Source organism: Maylandia zebra, linkage group LG23 (genome assembly GCF_041146795.1).
Source record: "Maylandia zebra isolate NMK-2024a linkage group LG23, Mzebra_GT3a, whole genome shotgun sequence".
Taxonomy (NCBI): Eukaryota; Metazoa; Chordata; class Actinopteri; order Cichliformes; family Cichlidae; genus Maylandia; species Maylandia zebra.
In genome coordinates this window covers 32,478,320-32,496,014 of record NC_135188.1, presented here as the reverse complement: position 1 = coordinate 32,496,014, position 17,695 = coordinate 32,478,320, and the positions used below count along the sequence as shown (strand labels likewise).

General features: G+C 40.4%; 2 long non-coding RNA genes across 3 annotated transcripts in view; one reads left to right on the top strand and one right to left on the bottom strand.

Moving 5' to 3' along the window:
* LOC143414997 (uncharacterized) overlaps positions 1–9,228 on the bottom strand; it is a 43,474-nt gene extending 34,246 nt beyond the window's left edge. The window contains exons 1-3 of one of the 2 annotated variants that reach the window (XR_013095606.1): positions 9,111–9,228; positions 7,938–8,010; positions 3,746–3,827 (exon numbers count right to left, since the gene is read on the bottom strand). This is a non-coding gene — a long non-coding RNA (uncharacterized LOC143414997). Of the gene's footprint in view, positions 1–3,745; positions 3,828–7,937; positions 8,011–9,110 lie in introns of those variants that run through there. The other variant, XR_013095607.1, reaches the window with a different exon arrangement.
* A 1,489-nt stretch (positions 9,229–10,717) lies between these two features.
* On the top strand, positions 10,718–14,648 carry LOC143415078 (uncharacterized). The gene is made up of 3 exons (XR_013095687.1): positions 10,718–10,934; positions 12,061–12,195; positions 13,481–14,648. It is a non-coding gene; the product is annotated as an uncharacterized LOC143415078 (long non-coding RNA).
* Positions 14,649–17,695: the final 3,047 nt, after the last annotated feature.

Below are 17,695 nucleotides of genomic sequence, written 5' to 3'. Positions count from 1 at the left end.
TGACTCGGTCACTAGTTTGAGATGTTATGGAAGAGAACCTGATGTTCATTTTGGTACATTGTGATGCCATTTAGCAGGGGTATGCCTGTCTGATGTTTTTCTTCCCCCGCTCATTCTCAACCACTTGCAGCTGACGGCCGCTCCTCCCTGAGGTTATTCTGGTTAAAAGGGAGTTTCTTCTTCCCACTATCGCCAAAGCACTTGCTCATAGGTAGGGATGGGAACTGATAAGAATTTAGACATTACATTTTGAAATTAATTAATCAAATGTTTGTTCATGTTGGCAGTATTTCCCCTCTTTGTTGTGATCAGTGTTACACATATTAAACAGAGTACTTTTTCTTAAAAGTAATGCAGTACATTGTTACTCCCAGGAGATATTAATTTGTTATACTACTCATTACATTACTTTCGTGTTACTCGGTGAAATGACCTGAAAGCATTGTGTCATAATAACCATTCAGCGATATAAAGCTATGGGCTACAGTCCTACGCACAAACACAGATCCCTATCCTAATGATGAAACACACGATCTTTCTCTTAGTATTACACAAGTAGAACACAAAGCCGACAGCACAAACCAAAGATGAAAACCAGCACAAAAGCACAAAGAGACTTTAAAGTGATGGCACAGTGATTCTACTGTAGAAACATGAACAGGGTCTGGCTGCTGGACTGGGGTCAGCATACAGTGAGCTTTAACATCACTCTGGGCTCTTGGCTAGCTAAGCATTAGCATGTTTCTCCATATGCTGTGCAAGAGAGCTGTGCAGGTAGTTGCAATGAGCCAAAGTTGTCTTAGCAGCATTATGCAGTTGTTTCTGGCCTGGATGCACTTTACCATCGCACTCTTTTTTTTTTTTGAGCAACTGTGCCACGATTTTCCTCCTCAGACAAATAAACTGAAACCAGCTAAACGTAGCGTGAGTGCAAGAACCAATTAGCCTGATCGATATTCAAGCAAACTAATAATTCTGAGGAATTGGACTACTAGGAACCAGTACTCTCCAAGAACCAGTTCTCAATTCCCATCCCTACGAGATCATCTGATTGTTGGGGGGTTTTCTCTGTATTATTGTAGCATCTCTACCTTACAATAGAAAGTGCCTTGGTTAGCCAAGCAACAATTGTAGTCAGCAGTGGAATTAAGGCAAACTTAGTCTGTTCCCAGGTGTGCCTGCACCTCTGAAGGTGGAGGTGTCTGCTTCTACATTAATAGTGGCTGGTGCACAGATGTAACAGTGATTGCTCAGCACTGCTCTTCCTCTCTGGAATACCTTTTTATTCACTGCAAACCGTTTTATTCTCCGCGGGAGTTTGCTTCATTCATCTTGGCCGCTGTTTACATCCCGCCAGATGCGGATGCGCAGGCAGCTCAGTGCGCACTCACGGAGCAGATACTGCACATGGAGCGGACATTCCCGGACTCTCTCATCATTGCTCTTGGGGACTTTAACAAAGCCAATCTGAGCCATGAGCTTCCCAAATACAAGCAGTATATTAAATGCCCGACCAGAGAGGAGAGGACATTAGACCACTGTTACAGCACGATCAGCGGGGCCTATCGTGCGGTGCCCCGCGCTTCACTCAGACTTTCTGACCACATCATGATCCACCTGATCCCCGCGTACAGACAGAGGCTGAAGCTCTCCAAACCTGTCGTGAGGACCAAAAAACTGTGGAGCAACGAGGCTGTGGAGGAGCTTCGCACGTGTTTGGAGTCTACAGACTGGGACACAATGAAGGCTGCTTCTAACAGCTTGGACGAGTTTACGGACACTGTTACCTCCTATATCCACTTCTGTGAGGACAGCATTGTGCCATCACGCACCAGGGTGAGTTATAACAATGACAAACCCTGGTTTACTCCTAAACTCAAAAAGCTGTGGCTGGAAAAGAGAAAGGCGTTCAGAAGCGGAGACAGGGACTGCTACAGAGAGGCCAAGTACAGGTTCACTAAAGAAGTGGACATTGCTAAACATCAGCACTCTGAGAAGATGCAGCAGCAGATCTCAGAGAATGACTCGGCCTCTGTGTGGAAAGGTTTTAGGAATATCACCAACTACAAGCCTAAAACCTCCCACTCCACTGATGACTTGCTCTTGGCCAACACCCTTAACGACTTTTACTGCCATTTTGACGAGCCATCAGGCAGCCTTCACACCTCCAACGGCCCCAACAATAGAGACACTTTGGACACTCATTCCCCCACCTCTCCCCCCTCCATAGAGCCATCACCACCTTCAAACACTTCACCTACAACACCCCCCTCCTCACCCCACACAAAAGAGGATTTCACACCACCTCCTCCCACCACAACTTTTCATATTCATGAAGAAGGTGTGAGGAAGCAGTTTAAGAGTCTGAATGCTCGGAAAGCTCCTGGCCCAGACGGTGTGTCTCCTGCCACCCTCAGACACTGCAACTCCTCACTGCAGGCATGTCATGTGCCTGCCTGCTTCAAGTCCTCTACCATAATCCCTGTCCCCAAGAAACCTAGGATCACTGGACTAAATGACTACCCCCGTGGCTCTGACATCTGTGGTCATGAAGTCATTTGAGCGCCTGGTTCTCTCCTATCTCAAGACCCTCACGGCCCCCCTCCTGGACCCCCTGCAGTTTGCATACAGAGCCAACAGGTCTGTACATGACGCCATCAACATGGCCCTACACTTCATCCTGCAGCATCTGGACTCCCCAGGAACCTACGCCAGGATCCTGTTTGTAGACTTCAGCTCTGCCTTCAATACCATCCTTCCAGACCATCTCGGAGGCAAGCTTTCCCAGATGAATGTGCCTGATCCCATCTGCCGGTGGATCACTGACTTCCTGACGGACAGGAAGCAGCATGTGAGGCTGGGAAAGAATGTCTCGGACTCCCGGACCATCAGCACCGGCTCCCCTCAGGGCTGTGTTCTTTCTCCCCTGCTCTTCTCCCTGTACACCAACTGCTGCACCTCCACCCACCAGTCTGTCAAGCTAATCAAGTTTGCAGATGACACCACCGTTATTGGACTCATCTCGGACGGGGATGAGTCTGCCTACAGGAGGGAGGTTGAACGTCTGGTGTCCTGGTGCAGCCACAACAACCTGGTGCTGAATGCCCAGAAGACAGTGGAGATTATTGTGGACTTCAGGAAGCACACAGCTCCACTCCCCCCCATCATCCTGACTGACACCCCCATCACCTCTGTGGACTCATTCCGCTTCCTGGGTACCACCATCACCCAGGACCTGAAGTGGGAGCCCACCATCACCTCCGTCATTAAGAAAGCCCAGCAGAGGATGTGCTTCACTGTGTTCATTGCATCATTCCATGTTTGGCACTGATCACCACCTGCACTCATGTATATATCTATCTACTTAGCACTTTTAATTCTTATTCTTATTTTTATTTTCATGTCTATTTTAGCGTAATTTATGACAGTATGTTTGCACTGAAGCACCGCAGCAATTTCCTAATATTGTAAACCTGCTCAACATTTTCTGATTCTGATTCTGATTCTGAAAATGGCGTCAACTTGAACAGCCCAGTAGCAAAAGGACATCAATGTGTTATGGGCATTGTCAGCACAACTGTCAACTCCAGAATGAAGTGGCAATGACACAATGAATGGCAGTCTCCAACTCCTTATTCAATCTTTTTCTGTGATCCCAGAGCTTAGATGTACCTTAGCTCCATATGCAGAACAGAACCCCTTCCACCCCAGCAGTGGAGCAATAAAACACCACAGCAACCTACCCCCCACCAAATAGCTCCAAGAGCAAGAGGTTGTCGAGGTTGTCGTGGATACTGGAACAGCTGACTAAGCAGGAGTGGAGGAGCCTGTGGAAGGAGCAGATGGTAGTTTAGCATGGATTGATTGTAAAATATTAAACAACTGTTCAAGGCACTGGGTGACAACTGTTTACTCCTGATAGCATCTACCACTTCTCTTTTGAAATGAGAGGCAACATCAGAAAATAAGTGTTGCGTCAAAAAGTGATCAGTGGCCAAAAACACTAATATTTCTAATATTTTGCTTGTTCAGGTCTCTTGAAAGACATGTTTTTAATCCCAATGAGATAAAAGAACAAGTACTGGATAAACAAAGGATAGAAAAGTGACATTGCCTAAAACTATTCATAGCTTCTAACGTGTAATAGGAATGTTTCTTTTGGCTCTAAATAACGTGAAATCATTCATGAGATTTGTTTGACAGGTTATTGGCCAACAAGTCATTTATAACACTATAAGACTAGAAATCACTTCTTGGCAGGAAACAACGCTTTGGCATAACAGCAGGATAAACTTGTTAGGAAAGATCCTCTGTTAGAATTCCCATTTGAGTAAATTCAAGGACCAAAAATTTGCCAAATTTAACTCCTATTATGGCCGCTGTTACAAATAACCAGATATAATGACTGAACATTTGACTCTGGGAGAAATTATGTTGACAGGGATTGTTTATATTTTGTGCTGCTGTGGTAAATACACGGTTTAGCATTTTACTAAAATGCACTCCTTTGTGTGGTATCTGCTGTTGTGCTGTGGTTCCTTTTTACAGCAGCTGGTGATAGAATTAAAAAATATATTCCCAACAATTGCCAGCCACTGCTAAATGCTAAACTCAGCTGTTTTTAAGAGAGAGAAAACTGTGCAACATCTTTTAAGAGGCTCTTGGGAATCCGGGTTGAAGAGGTGGAGATGCTACTTGTGGCTAAACAGGCCTGCTCCCAGATCTTATTCTCAGTCGAATGCTATGTCTTAAGGGAGCCGAGGCTATTGCTCATCCTCTAAGTGGTTCAGACGTGACAAAGCTTCTCTTATATTGAGTCCTGGTTGGGGTCTGTGATGCAGACACTTGGACACACATGAGATTCAGGCTCTGTAATGGAGAAGATGAAGAAAGAGAGAGATATACTGCCAAACGAGCAGGGATTATACTCTCAGTTGGTGAAGTTCGCTCCTCCAGTTTCATTCCACTCCTGCTCTTACTTTAGTTGTTATAGAGTTAATGAGAGCGAGTGATACTCGGCTACGCTGGCTGAGAGCCCAGGTCAACACCAGGTTTAAGTTGACAAGATGTGCTAAATGATTGATAGAGACACGAGTCATATCATGAAACCAAGCTCAGTCATGACCTTACAGTGAGGGTCAGCCTACACCTGTGATTGTGTATTCACACAGCCTGCCCTTCCAGACAGCATGAAAGTCATGGGTCTCTTTTCAAACGGGCCTCACTACAGCTTATTGTGTTCTCCCCCGAAAACAAGACTCATAAATGATTCCAATTAATGAAATTAGTCCTGTTCAAGTTACTGAATGCTAGTGTTGAGTGTGCTTCTAGAACAGTACTCTTTAGGGTCAGGAAAAAACGTGTGCTGAACTTTACTTTGCTAAATTCATAACAGGGAATGAGCATTAAAACCACTACTATTGGCTGTAGCGGTTAAATGGATGTGAATTTTTTATATATAAATACATACACAAACTTTAGAAAGCACTGAGTGTGTAAACTCACATTGGGCTCTCTTCACAGGCTGGAGAGGAACTCTCACTTGCCAGGCTGACAGCAGTCTGCACCACAAAAAGTCCAACTGAGTGTGTTAACTCACACTGGACAAAGGACCTTAAGGTCCTCGGAAGAACGGGTATCTTCTCCTTTTATGCAAGCAGGAACAGGATGATCATTGCCAGGGCCCTACAAAATGGCCTCTAGCACTGGTGTTAATGTCTCTCACCAATCAGAAACAGTCTTAATGAGGGTGGTCTGAGGGCCTGATGTCCTCTAGTAGATCTGTGCTATCTGCCTGGCACCACAAAACCTGAATGACATTTGCAGTGAATACCAGAATTGGAAAATCTACCACTAGCGAACTAAAAGGTTTTGGAGATTCATAGAGAACATTATGCTGTCTGTCACATCATTAAGCACGACCAGTTTGGTGGTGGATCAGTGATGGTCTGGTGAGGCTTATCCATGCAGACCTCTACAGGCTATGGCAGCCTAAATCTACCTACCTATACATATATATAATTAGGTATTAAAAAAAGACTGCTTAGACTGCAAATGCAGACCTGATATGAGTCCTGATAAAATTCCAGATGGTCCCTTTTTAACTTACTCTTTTCCAAGAATAATTTCAAATTTTATTTCATCTGACTACAGAATAGTTTTCTTCTTCCTCCAGCCCATTTTAAATTAGCTTTGAAACAGAGAAGATGGATGGACTTCTATTGTTTCTTCTTTGCACGATAAAGCCTTAACCTGCATTTGAGGCTGCCATGGCAAACTGTGTTTCAGTGTTCCATACAACTTTTGATGTGTGTTTAAATAACATCACCAAAAGAGGGCGATAGAGACTTATCTGTCTGTTTTATGAAATGCTCTATATATATATATATGAAATTAAATATGACAAAGCTCAACATTAGTATTAGATGGTGCCCATCTGTATCTTCTCTTGCACTCAATAGGCATCGACAGAAGTGTAGGCTCCTGCTATACTCTCTCTAAATGAGCTCCACTTATTGCTCGACACCATCAGTTGCTGACAGCTCTAATTAATTGATTTTAATTATTTAACTTTAATGAACTAAAACCTGGTGTAAATGTTGTTTTTTCTTTTCTCTCTTTACACTGTGACCAGTGTAACACTTTACAAGTGTTCATGCGTCTGAGCTAAAGCTAAAATATTCACTGTGAGAACTTAAAAATTTGATTTAGCTGAACGACAGGCTCCCATCCCAGCTCACCTCATTGTTTGGTAACACAGAAGTCACAATCACTCTTTTTGTTTGTTTTGTTTTGTTTTTTATGAGACACTCAGTAGCCATGCTTTAAATATCCCTATTCATTACAGCTATATTCTATATTTAGCCCTTTATACTATCAATAAGCCAGCAAGCAGGTTGATTATCCTAGAAAATGATTCTCAGTAAGCAGTCACTCACTCAGTACAGCATGTCAATAAGCTACCTGTAAGAGCTTTTTGCAGTCATCAGTCAACGTCGTTATCCATAAATCGATTAGAAGGAGATTGATCAGTGGCCAACTTCACCTTGTATGACATCTTTTTTTAACTAATTGTCCTGTCACGATATTAGACAGAGTCAGTGATTATAGGGGTGTGAACCTGTGTGTAATTAGTCCTGGCTAATGCAAATAGTTTCCAAAGAAGGGAAACTCTCCAGATTTAGGAACTTTTTAGGTACCCCAGGTGAATTGGTATGTCGGCAGAAAAATAAACACAAACGTATCTGTTTTAGTTTGGACTGTGGGGAGGAGTGTCTTGACTCCCAAAGCTTGTTGTGGTAAATTGATAGAGTTAACTCCAGTGCACGTACACTTGTCCTCTCATGTCTAAACCAAAGCGATGTGGTGATCACAGCGCTTTTGGTAAATGGTAAATATTTATATAGCGCTTTTCTAGTCCCTAAGGACCCCAAAGCGCTTTACATATCCAGTCATCCACCCATTCACACACTGGTGATGGCAAGCTACATCGTAGCCACAGCCACCCTGGGGCGCACTGACAGAGGCGAGGCTGCCGAACACTGGCGCCACTGGGCCCTCTGACCACCACCAGTAGGCAACGGGTGAAGTGTCTTGCCCAAGGACACAACAACGAGACTGTCCAAGCCGGGGCTCGAACCGGCAACCTTCCGATTACAAGGCAAACTCCCAACTCTTGAGCCATGATCGCCCCTAATATATCGCTTTTAATATACCTGGTAGCACTGTCTGTCCTTTGAAAGCCGTTCACGGCCACAAATGTATTACTGTGTAAATGAATAACATCACCTGGCAACAGGGCCGTACAGAGAGGTTTAAAGGGGCGGGTGCTCAAAGTTAAAAAGGGGCACACTGAGCTAGGCTGAATAACAACAACACACATTCATCAAGAATCTAATATGGGCAACAAGGCAAAGCAAACGTAGCCAATGTTTTACCTGATGGGTACAATGTTGCTGTTGAGGGGTTGCTGTGGATAGTGCTGGAGGGCAGGGCTGTGTTGATCTGAGACTGTAGACATTAAAAAGTCCATAGGAGAGATGGTAGCTGATTAAACAAGTGTCATGAGATAATGACAAAATGCAAAGATTGGTGACAGTGCTTAGGCTCTGCCTGTGAATCACTCTTTGCTTCTCTTCTTCCTTCCATCCCATCATTTCATATATATCTCTCCACTTGCTGTCTTTCTGACAACAAGGCACAACTTGCTATTGCAATAAACTATAATTTAATTATCCACACCTAACAACTCTTGCACTTAATCTATAATAAAATGATGACAGAAAAATGTTATAGCACTGCCTTTAGTAGCCTCACACAGCTCCTACTGTTTCCTCCTCATGTCCTTACCAGGCATGTCTGGACAATGTTATATCATGAGTAATATTTTTTTTTAAATCCATCTAAATAAAACACACACACACACGCACACACACAGTGACATTTTAGACCGTCTTCAGAATACTGTATATACTATGGGCATCCATGGTGCTGATCCAGAATCCTTACATTATTATTTATTACTAGAGCTACAATAATAAAGCAATGAGGAGGGGGAAGAAATAAATATGAAATAATGTCATTATGATGATTCCATTTGTTTCACTATCCACTCTGTGCAGGGGCAAAGCTTATTACATTTTTAAACTGTAGAGATACAATAATTTTACTGCTTTAAAATCCAAATATTGTCTTATTTAAAATATAAATCTAATATAATCTGCTTCTTAATGTATGTTCTTTAAAATACAGCGTGTGTTTTTTAATATATTATAATTATAATAATTATTATGTGGACATGCATATCAGACCGTTTTTAGTGAAATATAATCCCTCCAGAAAGGCAGGAAAAGCCCGGAAACTTACTTTAAAACTAAATATGTTCCCTAAAACGGTGACAGAGCTACAGACCCATGACAGCCTTACACAGGTAGCCAGCAGCTATGACCAGCACTACTTGTGCAGTTAATAAAAGGACAGGTAATGTTTGTCACGCTGTTGCTCGTTTGTTTCAGTTCGTTAGTTGCAACAAGACAGCTTACCAACGTGTACGTAATAAGCTAATGCTCCTGTGTGCTATACACTACAGTGTACGCTGTACACCTACTTACTGGTTTTGTGGCATCAGTCTGTGTCAATTTGTGTTTCTTCTACAGCTCCGGACCGCAAAAAATGCGCGTGCTCTTTGTGAGCTCGTTCCCGGCTCGTAACCAGCGCGTTCTGCCGTCAAGGGCGATCATTGGTTAAATGTGATCATGTGACTGATGCAAGCCAGATCCTTTTATTTAGCAAAACTGTGATTAATAGTTAAATATTATTGTTCAGGGGCACAGACAGGACTCCGCACGCACACACACATTAAAAAATAATAATTTTTTTTTAAAAAGTTGCCTCAACAAAAGGGGACCCATCAGGAAAGGGGCGGGTGCTCAAGCCCCTCTAGCCCCCCCGCACGTGCTGTCACACACTGACAACACTGGAAACAATCCTTCCCTTCCTCTCATCTATAGCCTAAAAACCTGAAGATGTCACTTCTTCCCTGCAGAATTTCATTATTGCTAGCCTATAATACTTTGCCAACAAAAGAAGCATGATGGAAAATCTGACAGAGACACGTCTGTTCCTATAGTTCAGCTTAAACAAGGAATTTACCGAAGTTTATTTTGTCTTGGCATATGTTTCTGTTTTTCTGTATTCCAAAGAGTTTGTGATAGTAGGGAACAATCCATGGATGGATAAGTTGCCATGGCAACCTTACCTCCTGATCTGTCAGACCGACTGGAGCTGACAGAAAGTGAGAGCAAGCAAGAGTCACACTGGAGGTGAAAGAAGGAATGGAGGAGGTGGGGTGCCTTCGGTCAGCTGAAGTGCTGCCAGAGGTTTTGACAGCAGTGCAGTAATGAACAGGAGGGATGGAGTCATCGCATGGGGGTCTCCAGAGGGATAACCTCTTAATGGTTAGGCCATCTGAAACCATTATTCAATGACAAGACACAGACAAATATCCACAGATGCATTTTCAGAACAAATTCCAGTATATCAGAAATAGTAAGATTAAAGAAACACTTTAAGAAACACACACACACACGCCCTTATGTATGTGTCACACAAACATATTCTTGTCTATTGGTTTCAAACTATTGGTTTGATAATGATGAACATATGTAATTTCTGAAGTTCTCAGCTGCTGCCGTTGATCCAGAAACTATGTGCTGTAGTCAAATTGTACTTTGGATTCAGATTGTTGAGTGTGGAATTCTCAATATTTTTTAAAGTTTATACTGTTTTTATTTTCTTTTTTTTGAAGATTTTGAATTTCATATGGTCTTTTGTCTTATACTTATACTTATATACTTATACTATTTCTATTAGAGTATAATTGTTCCTCAGGGTTGTATTCTCTGTTATTCACCAGACTCTATGGTAGGGGTGGGCAATTAATTTCCCCCAAGGAGCCACATATGAAACTGGGACTGTTGTGGAGAGTTGCACCAATACGCTTATAAAGAGATAAAACTAATATCGAGCAGAATTGAGTTTGGATTATTGGTGGTTCCTTATTTTCAAGTGTTTATCTTGTACTCTATCAGTTCCAGGACTTGTTCCCTTTGTTTTCCCTGCCAGTCAAGTTCTACATATTCAGTGTTTCAGTTTTCCTTTCCAGATTTATTTTGGTAGTCATTTGTTTGTTTGTGTGTACACTGTAAAAAAAATCCGTAAAAATACAGTACAATCTACTGTATAAACGTGAAGGAATTTTCCGTATTAGTCATTTACAGGTATTTTTCTGTATTTCTCAACTACTGCAATGCATTGTGGGAAAAAGAACCTGAAAAGGAGGGAAAAGTAAGCGCAAGAGCAGCCATTAGGCTTCTTTCAGGCTTCATCTGGATTTTGGATTCTGAAGTTGGAGAAACTGCCTTCAAATTTCTGTGGTAAGTATTAAAACTCATGTTTCGTTTTATTAAAATAATGTTTTTTCAAAAGACTCCGTGTTTTTATTTAGAAAGAATTGTTAATTTATTTGTTAACTGGTTTCGGCTGTCTCCAGACAAGTCAGGAATATTTTGCTGACTCATTTTTTAAAATAATTGTTATTTAGGTTTAACATGACTTAAGCTTTATTTTAGTTAATGTTAAAATAATTTTTACTGTGATACCACCAGTTTTGCCCTTCAGTGGCTGAACCAGTTTTCATAAATATTATAGTTAGCTGTCTGTGTCTCTCTGGGTATTACACAGCTGTGACTGCTAACTAGCTAATTAGCGAAAGTCAGCGATGTGGATAACTGGGAAAGTGAGAACTTCATGGTTCTAGAAATTATTCTAGGACTCTAATAAGTACTGTATCAATACCTGTGTTTTACAGTTGGCTCTACTGTACACTTTAAAGGGTTTCAGGCAAAGTTACACTAACCCTAGTTTAAGCCTCAGACCTTCCTGGCTGACGCTAGCAAATGCTAATGTTAGCCTCTGATTTGGGCTGCTAAAGTAAAGACTTTTAGCTAGCTGACCAGCATAGATTATTTCGGTGGTTAACAGACTGTAGTGGTAAAATTATTGAAAGTATAGTTTCACCTCAGCACATTTACAATTACAGTATGTCTATTTTGTAGCACATAGAAATGTTTAGTTAATATTTACAGACAGACACATTTTCCCTGTAACTGTGTTTTTACTCCAACATTTGTTGAAAATGTAATTTATGAAATGCTGAGCAGCATTTCTTGTATGTGGAATATTTTTGTCACCCCACTGTGCTAATGTGATTAAATACTAAAAATTATTACTAAAAAAATTCAATAATAAATCAATAATAACTATTTCTTGATTGAACTATAATGTAAGCGCAGTGCTGGTGTGCAGGGGCTCTATATGCCTTGTCTATATCAAGCTTTTAGCCAAATATAAGCAGAGATATTTGTATCTTTCTTAAAAATCCAGATCCTTACAGATTATTTGAGAAATGGATCAACAGCTATCACTACTTGAAGCACTTTAAGTCCTGCAGTGGAAAAATATCCCTTATTTCACCTTTGATCACACACTTTGGTTTTCCAGTGCAGAGCAATGGCCAAGAAAAGGAAAGACTTCCCCGAGTGAAAAAAAAGATGAAGATACAAGCTGGTGATGATCCAGAGCAGCTGGTCTCAGGAAATGAAGAAAAACCCTGATCACCTTCTCTACAAACACAAGGTGAGTTTAATGTTGTGGTTGATTTAGTTTTTCAAGGTATGTATGTTACTTTAATTATAAACTGCTTTTGTTGCAACAGAATGGTGTTATGTGTATGCAACTCTACGTGAATTATAATCCTTTGTAGGGCTGCGTGATATGACCAAAGTCTCATATCCCAATATAAGACGTATCTCTCCTGATAACGATATATATCACAAAATAGTGCATTTTCTGTAAATTCTGTGATTCTCGGGCAACTCGACTTATGTGAAATGTTTTCAGTTGGGCGTCGTGTACCAGGAGTCGAGTGTTTTGACCGATGCATGAAACTATACATTTTTAGACATGAGTTTAAATGGCCGCCATTTTCTTTCTGAGTATTTATTAGACGGCGTGCTGCAAGGAAAAGCCTGTTCTAACGTTTGAGTCTAAGGATTATTTTGAGCACCTGACGACTCTTTTTTGCTTTTCATTCGTAAACTCTCTCGAAACTCTTTCATGTGATTCTTGTGTAGGTGGTTAAAGAGGTTTGTCGTGTTCGAGTGGTGGTGGGGACCAGTTTGTGGCATAATTTGCATAGTACAGTTTTCTGGGGCGTGTCAGACTTTTCATAACCAAACCATGTCCATGCTACAGAGGTAGCCCCTCATTTAACAATAAGGTCCTCGATTTCTTTTGACTGGTCCTTCTGGTTCTGCCTCATCCTTGCTGGCCATGCTGGTATTCTCTGTGCCTTCATCTGCGTGGTGACTGTAAGCGCCATTTATAGTTACTTGATGTTTTTATTTGAGGTCATTTGTTTGATGCATATTCTGAAATTTTATGTTTGAGAATAATGTATATCATTTCAGTTTAGTTTGAAAAGTCTCAACAGAAACTTGAGCTTTATTGTGAAAGGTTTATGTGGAAAATAAACAAGCGGACGGCGGAGCCACACGATGGTTTTATCCTCATTGTTGGTAACGAAAGTACGCGTTAAAAACAGTCACTTGTCCGTCCATAGTGTGGTTATTTTAAGTATAAGAGAAGGAGAGAACTTTAAGAAATAATATAGCAACTACAGTGACCATCAAAACCATGAAAAAAATATTGCCGTAAACAGTTTATTTTGCAACACCACAAAACAAAGAATAGTGTATAATATGAAACGATAGACATTTTTATATCGTAATCTGATATATATCGTCATATCGCACAGCCCTAATCCTTTTTTTGTTTATGTTGTTTATGCTCTAGGTAAAAAAAAAATTATAAAAATACAAACTTTTTAAAAATGTCTTGTTGTTTCTCTTTTTTTCCTCAGAATAAATTGCGACTAGTCTCAATGGCTGACACGGAGGAGCAACACAGCGACACGTTAACTCCGACTGCTGCAGTTCCTGTATGAACTGAGCAACTCTTAAAATCCAAGGAAAAGCTGAGTGTATTTTACTTAAAGCTCAGATGGACCTTGATGTACTAACATGCAGGCTGCATTCAGGACTTTGTCACACTGTTATATGAAGAGCGGTAACAAGACTTTGTAGTAATTTGTCTTACTATTGTCTTATTTGTTGTGATTTAGGGTCTGTGCGCACAAGCAGAGGTTTTTGTTTGTAACTGTAACCTCGTTTTCAGAGCCTTGTCTAACATTTAATGGTCATGAAATATGTCAGACTTTTTCCTCTACTTAACCAGCTTAGAGAATTTGAACACCGTGGAGAAAAAGGTGTGCATCAAGGATTTTGAACTATGATGTTTAAGTGTTGTCACTGCTGAGGATTCGTGGACACAGATCCTTATTCACTATGCTGCTGTTTACAGTTTAACTTTTCATCAGAACAAGCACTTCTAATTATACTTTGCTCCTCACTGACAAAACAAGTCCCGTAAATACACTTTTATCTTTAAGTTTGGGACAGTAATCTGTCTTAATTTATTATGTGTTGTAGTTATCATATGGGGAAAAGTCCTGTGGTTATCCATCAGTCCTGTTCGAATAAACCCAAAGTTCAGGAACATCTTCTTTAGATCTGTTCAGTTGTATTCATGTGGCACCACTTAAACAGTCAACAAATTTTGACTCAAGTATGTTATATTGTAAGGTAAAGAGCCCAAAGAGTTAATCTCAGACAAATGTTCACGCAAATGTGAATTACATTCACTTCATTAATGAAGTGAATGCAATTCAGTAATCAAAGGTGTTTGGCTATAACTGACTACATGTGTATACTGTATCATAAGTGGACAGAGATGGATGTAAACCACACCTTAACCATTTGGCTGAGGCAAAACTACCACAAGGCAGTGATTCTAACTAAAAGGTACTCTGGATATTATTAAATGTGAACATGTCGTTAAATATGACATTTTTTGTTTGTCAGGTGTCCTGTTTGAAGAAAACACTTGGTAGCCACTTGAATGAATGTAAATAAACACATTTACATGAGGGCAACCTGATTTCAAGGAAATAAAAATGCTCAAATTTGAAAGCTTGTGAGTTATTTTGTTCATGTATCAGCTGTTTAGTAGTTTTATGACAAGATGGATGCTGTCATTATATTTTAGTATAGTGTTTGAGTTAAGGAGAATAAAAGAATATTTAACATTAATTGTACCAATGTTGTTGTGTACGAAGCACAAATTAATTTAAGTTTTAATTTATGAATTTTTGAGTACATGGTGTACTAGGTTGTAATTGCATAGAAATGTACGTTTAAGGATATAAAGAACTATATTTAATGAGTTACAGTGAAAAGAAGTGCTTGGAAATAGTAATATAAACAGAAATTTCAATTTTTCTATTAACGGAAAATATCAGTTAATGATACAGAAAATATACTGTGAATAAACGGAATTTTCTGTTTTATAGCTGAAGGAAATGTCCGTAAATAGTACAGAGAGTATACTGTAAATCTACAGAATTTTCCGTTTTATCATTTACAGAAAGGTCCGTCAAACCTCCGTAAAAAAACAGAAAATGTACTGGCAGAAAATTACCAGGACATTTTCTGTTTTTCTACGGAATATTTTTTTACAGTGTATTTAATTTTAATTCTTTTGTTATTTCCTTGATTAGTTTCAGTTCTGTCTTGTTTCGCTGGTGTTTCTCCCTGAAACTCTTTGATTGCTTCACGTGTATTTAAAGCCTTGGTCTTCCTTCAGTGTTTGAATGTGTGGTGTCAGTTTGATGTCCCTAGTGTCTGTCAGTTCATGTTTTGTAAGTTATTGAAATTTAATAAACTTTTATTATTGTTTTACATTGTTTTTTCCTTCTCGTGGACTCCTACTTTAATAAAACGGTCAGTTTTGCATTTACTTGCCTTTCCTGTTAGTCCTGCATTTGGATTCTCTTTCTTGCTGAACCTTAGGAGACTTTATCATTTCTGGAGTTTTGACATGCTTTCCTCTGTTATTGTATGTGGACTGTCCATCTCCACCCTTAAGACTTTATGCAGCCTTCAGGTCTCACCCTCAATTGAGTGTTTAGCCCAACAGAGCAAAGTGTTCATGAGTAGATGCTTAATGTCTGTCAGGCTATGGATGAAATATACATTTACTTTTTTCTCGAAATAGCTGTTTGCTTTTTCCATTCATGAAGGCATTTCTAGAGTGTGTTTTTTTTACTTGGTTAGATGTTGTTAAATTCAGTTTTTTTCAATTCAGTTCAGTCTTAATTATGCATCCCCTAACTACAACAGCAGTGTCCTCAGAATGGTTTATATTGAAAGGTAAAGACCCTACAACAATTCAAAGAAAACAGAGAAAACCCCAACAATCTTATGACCCCATATGAGCAATTGCTTTGGCACTTTGGCGACAGTGGGAAGAAAAAACTCCCTTTAAGCAGGAAGAAACCTCCAGCAGAACCAGGCTCAGGGAGACGCAGCCATCTGCCACCACCGGTTCGGGTGAGGGATAGAAAGCAGGACAAAGACACTGTGTGAAAGAGAGACAGGGATTGATAATAATTAGCAACTGAATGTGGAGAGGTTTATAAACACATTATTATGCTGCAATAGGCCTAGGCTGCTGGGGGATCCCCATGATGCAATGAGTGTTTCTTCTTCAGTTACTTTTTTCACTCAGGAAGGGAGGATTCAGGGTCACCTGGTCCAGCCCCAACTATATGCTTTAGCAAAAAGGTAAGTTTTAAGCCTACTCTTAAAATTAGAGCTAGTGTCTGTCTCCCGAATCCAAACTGGAAGCTGGTTCCACAGAAGAGGTGCCTAAAAACTGAAGGCTCTGCCTCCCATTCTACTTTTAAATACTCTAGGAACAACAAGTAAGCCTGCAGTGCGAGAGCGAAGTGCTCTAATTTTCGATTAACTGAAGGCTTTTCGAGGAGTTTTTAGGACATCCTGATAATAATGAATTACAGTAGTCCAGCCTAGAAGTAATAAATGCATGAACTAGTTTTTCAGCATCGTTGTTTAATATGTGCACTGAAGGACATATCCAGGTCAAAAATTACTTCAAGGTTCCTCACAGTGTTACTGGAGGCCAAGGTAATGCCTTGAGGCTGTCAAGGTCTTTATGTCTTTAAGACATTCCTGCAGTTTAACTAATTGGTGTGTGTTATCATGTGTTTTAATGGATAGATAAATTTGGGTGTCATCTGCATAGCAGTGAAAATGTATGATATGCCTTCTCATGATACTGCCTGTAAACATAATTGGTAACCTTAGTGTGTGAAGAGTACTTTAGGGATTGGTTGGCTCAACAGAGCTCTGACTTTTTGTCAGCCTGGCTACAGTACTAAAGAGAAACCTAGGGTTGTTCATATTTTTTTCTATCAGTCATGAATAGTAAGATGTTCTAGATGTTTTCGTAAAGCAGCAAACTATTTTTTCAGGCTAAATAATGAACTTCTAAATTAGTGAGATGCCATTTCCTCTCCAGCTTACTGATCATCTGCTTTAAGGTGCACGTTTAAGAGTTCTGCTTGCAGCTAAACATGTCACTCCTGATCTAGTTGGGGAGGGGAACAGAGAAAAATTCAGAGTCCCACATTTTATTTGGCAAAGTTGCACATTTATTAAATATTAATTTTAGTGCTCTCCAACTGGTATAACCAAGTGTCATTACTCCTGACGTGAATTATAATTTTATGGAATTTATGTTTACCCTTAGCCAGCAGTTATAAATTTCCCTCAATGTCACCTGTTCTGTCCCCTGGAAGACAGTTGACTATGGTTGCTGGTGTGTCTAACTTTACACGTCTCAAAACAGAATTGACAATTACCAGAGTTTGTTCCTCAGTGGGTGTGTTGCCGAGCGTGGAAAACAGTTAGAAACATAAATGGGTTAGTGGTGGACCGGGCTTTCTGTTTAGAGCTACACTTCCTCATCGATCGTGGTTCAAGAGTAGGCAGTTTGTCTTATAATCAGAAGGTTGCCGATTCGAGCCCCGTCTCCGACAGTCTCGGTCATTGTGTCCTTGGGCAAGATACTCCACCCGTTGCCCACTGGTGGTGGTCAGAGGGCCCAGTGGCGCCAGTGTCCGACAGCCTTGCCTCTGTCAGTGCGCCCCAGGGCA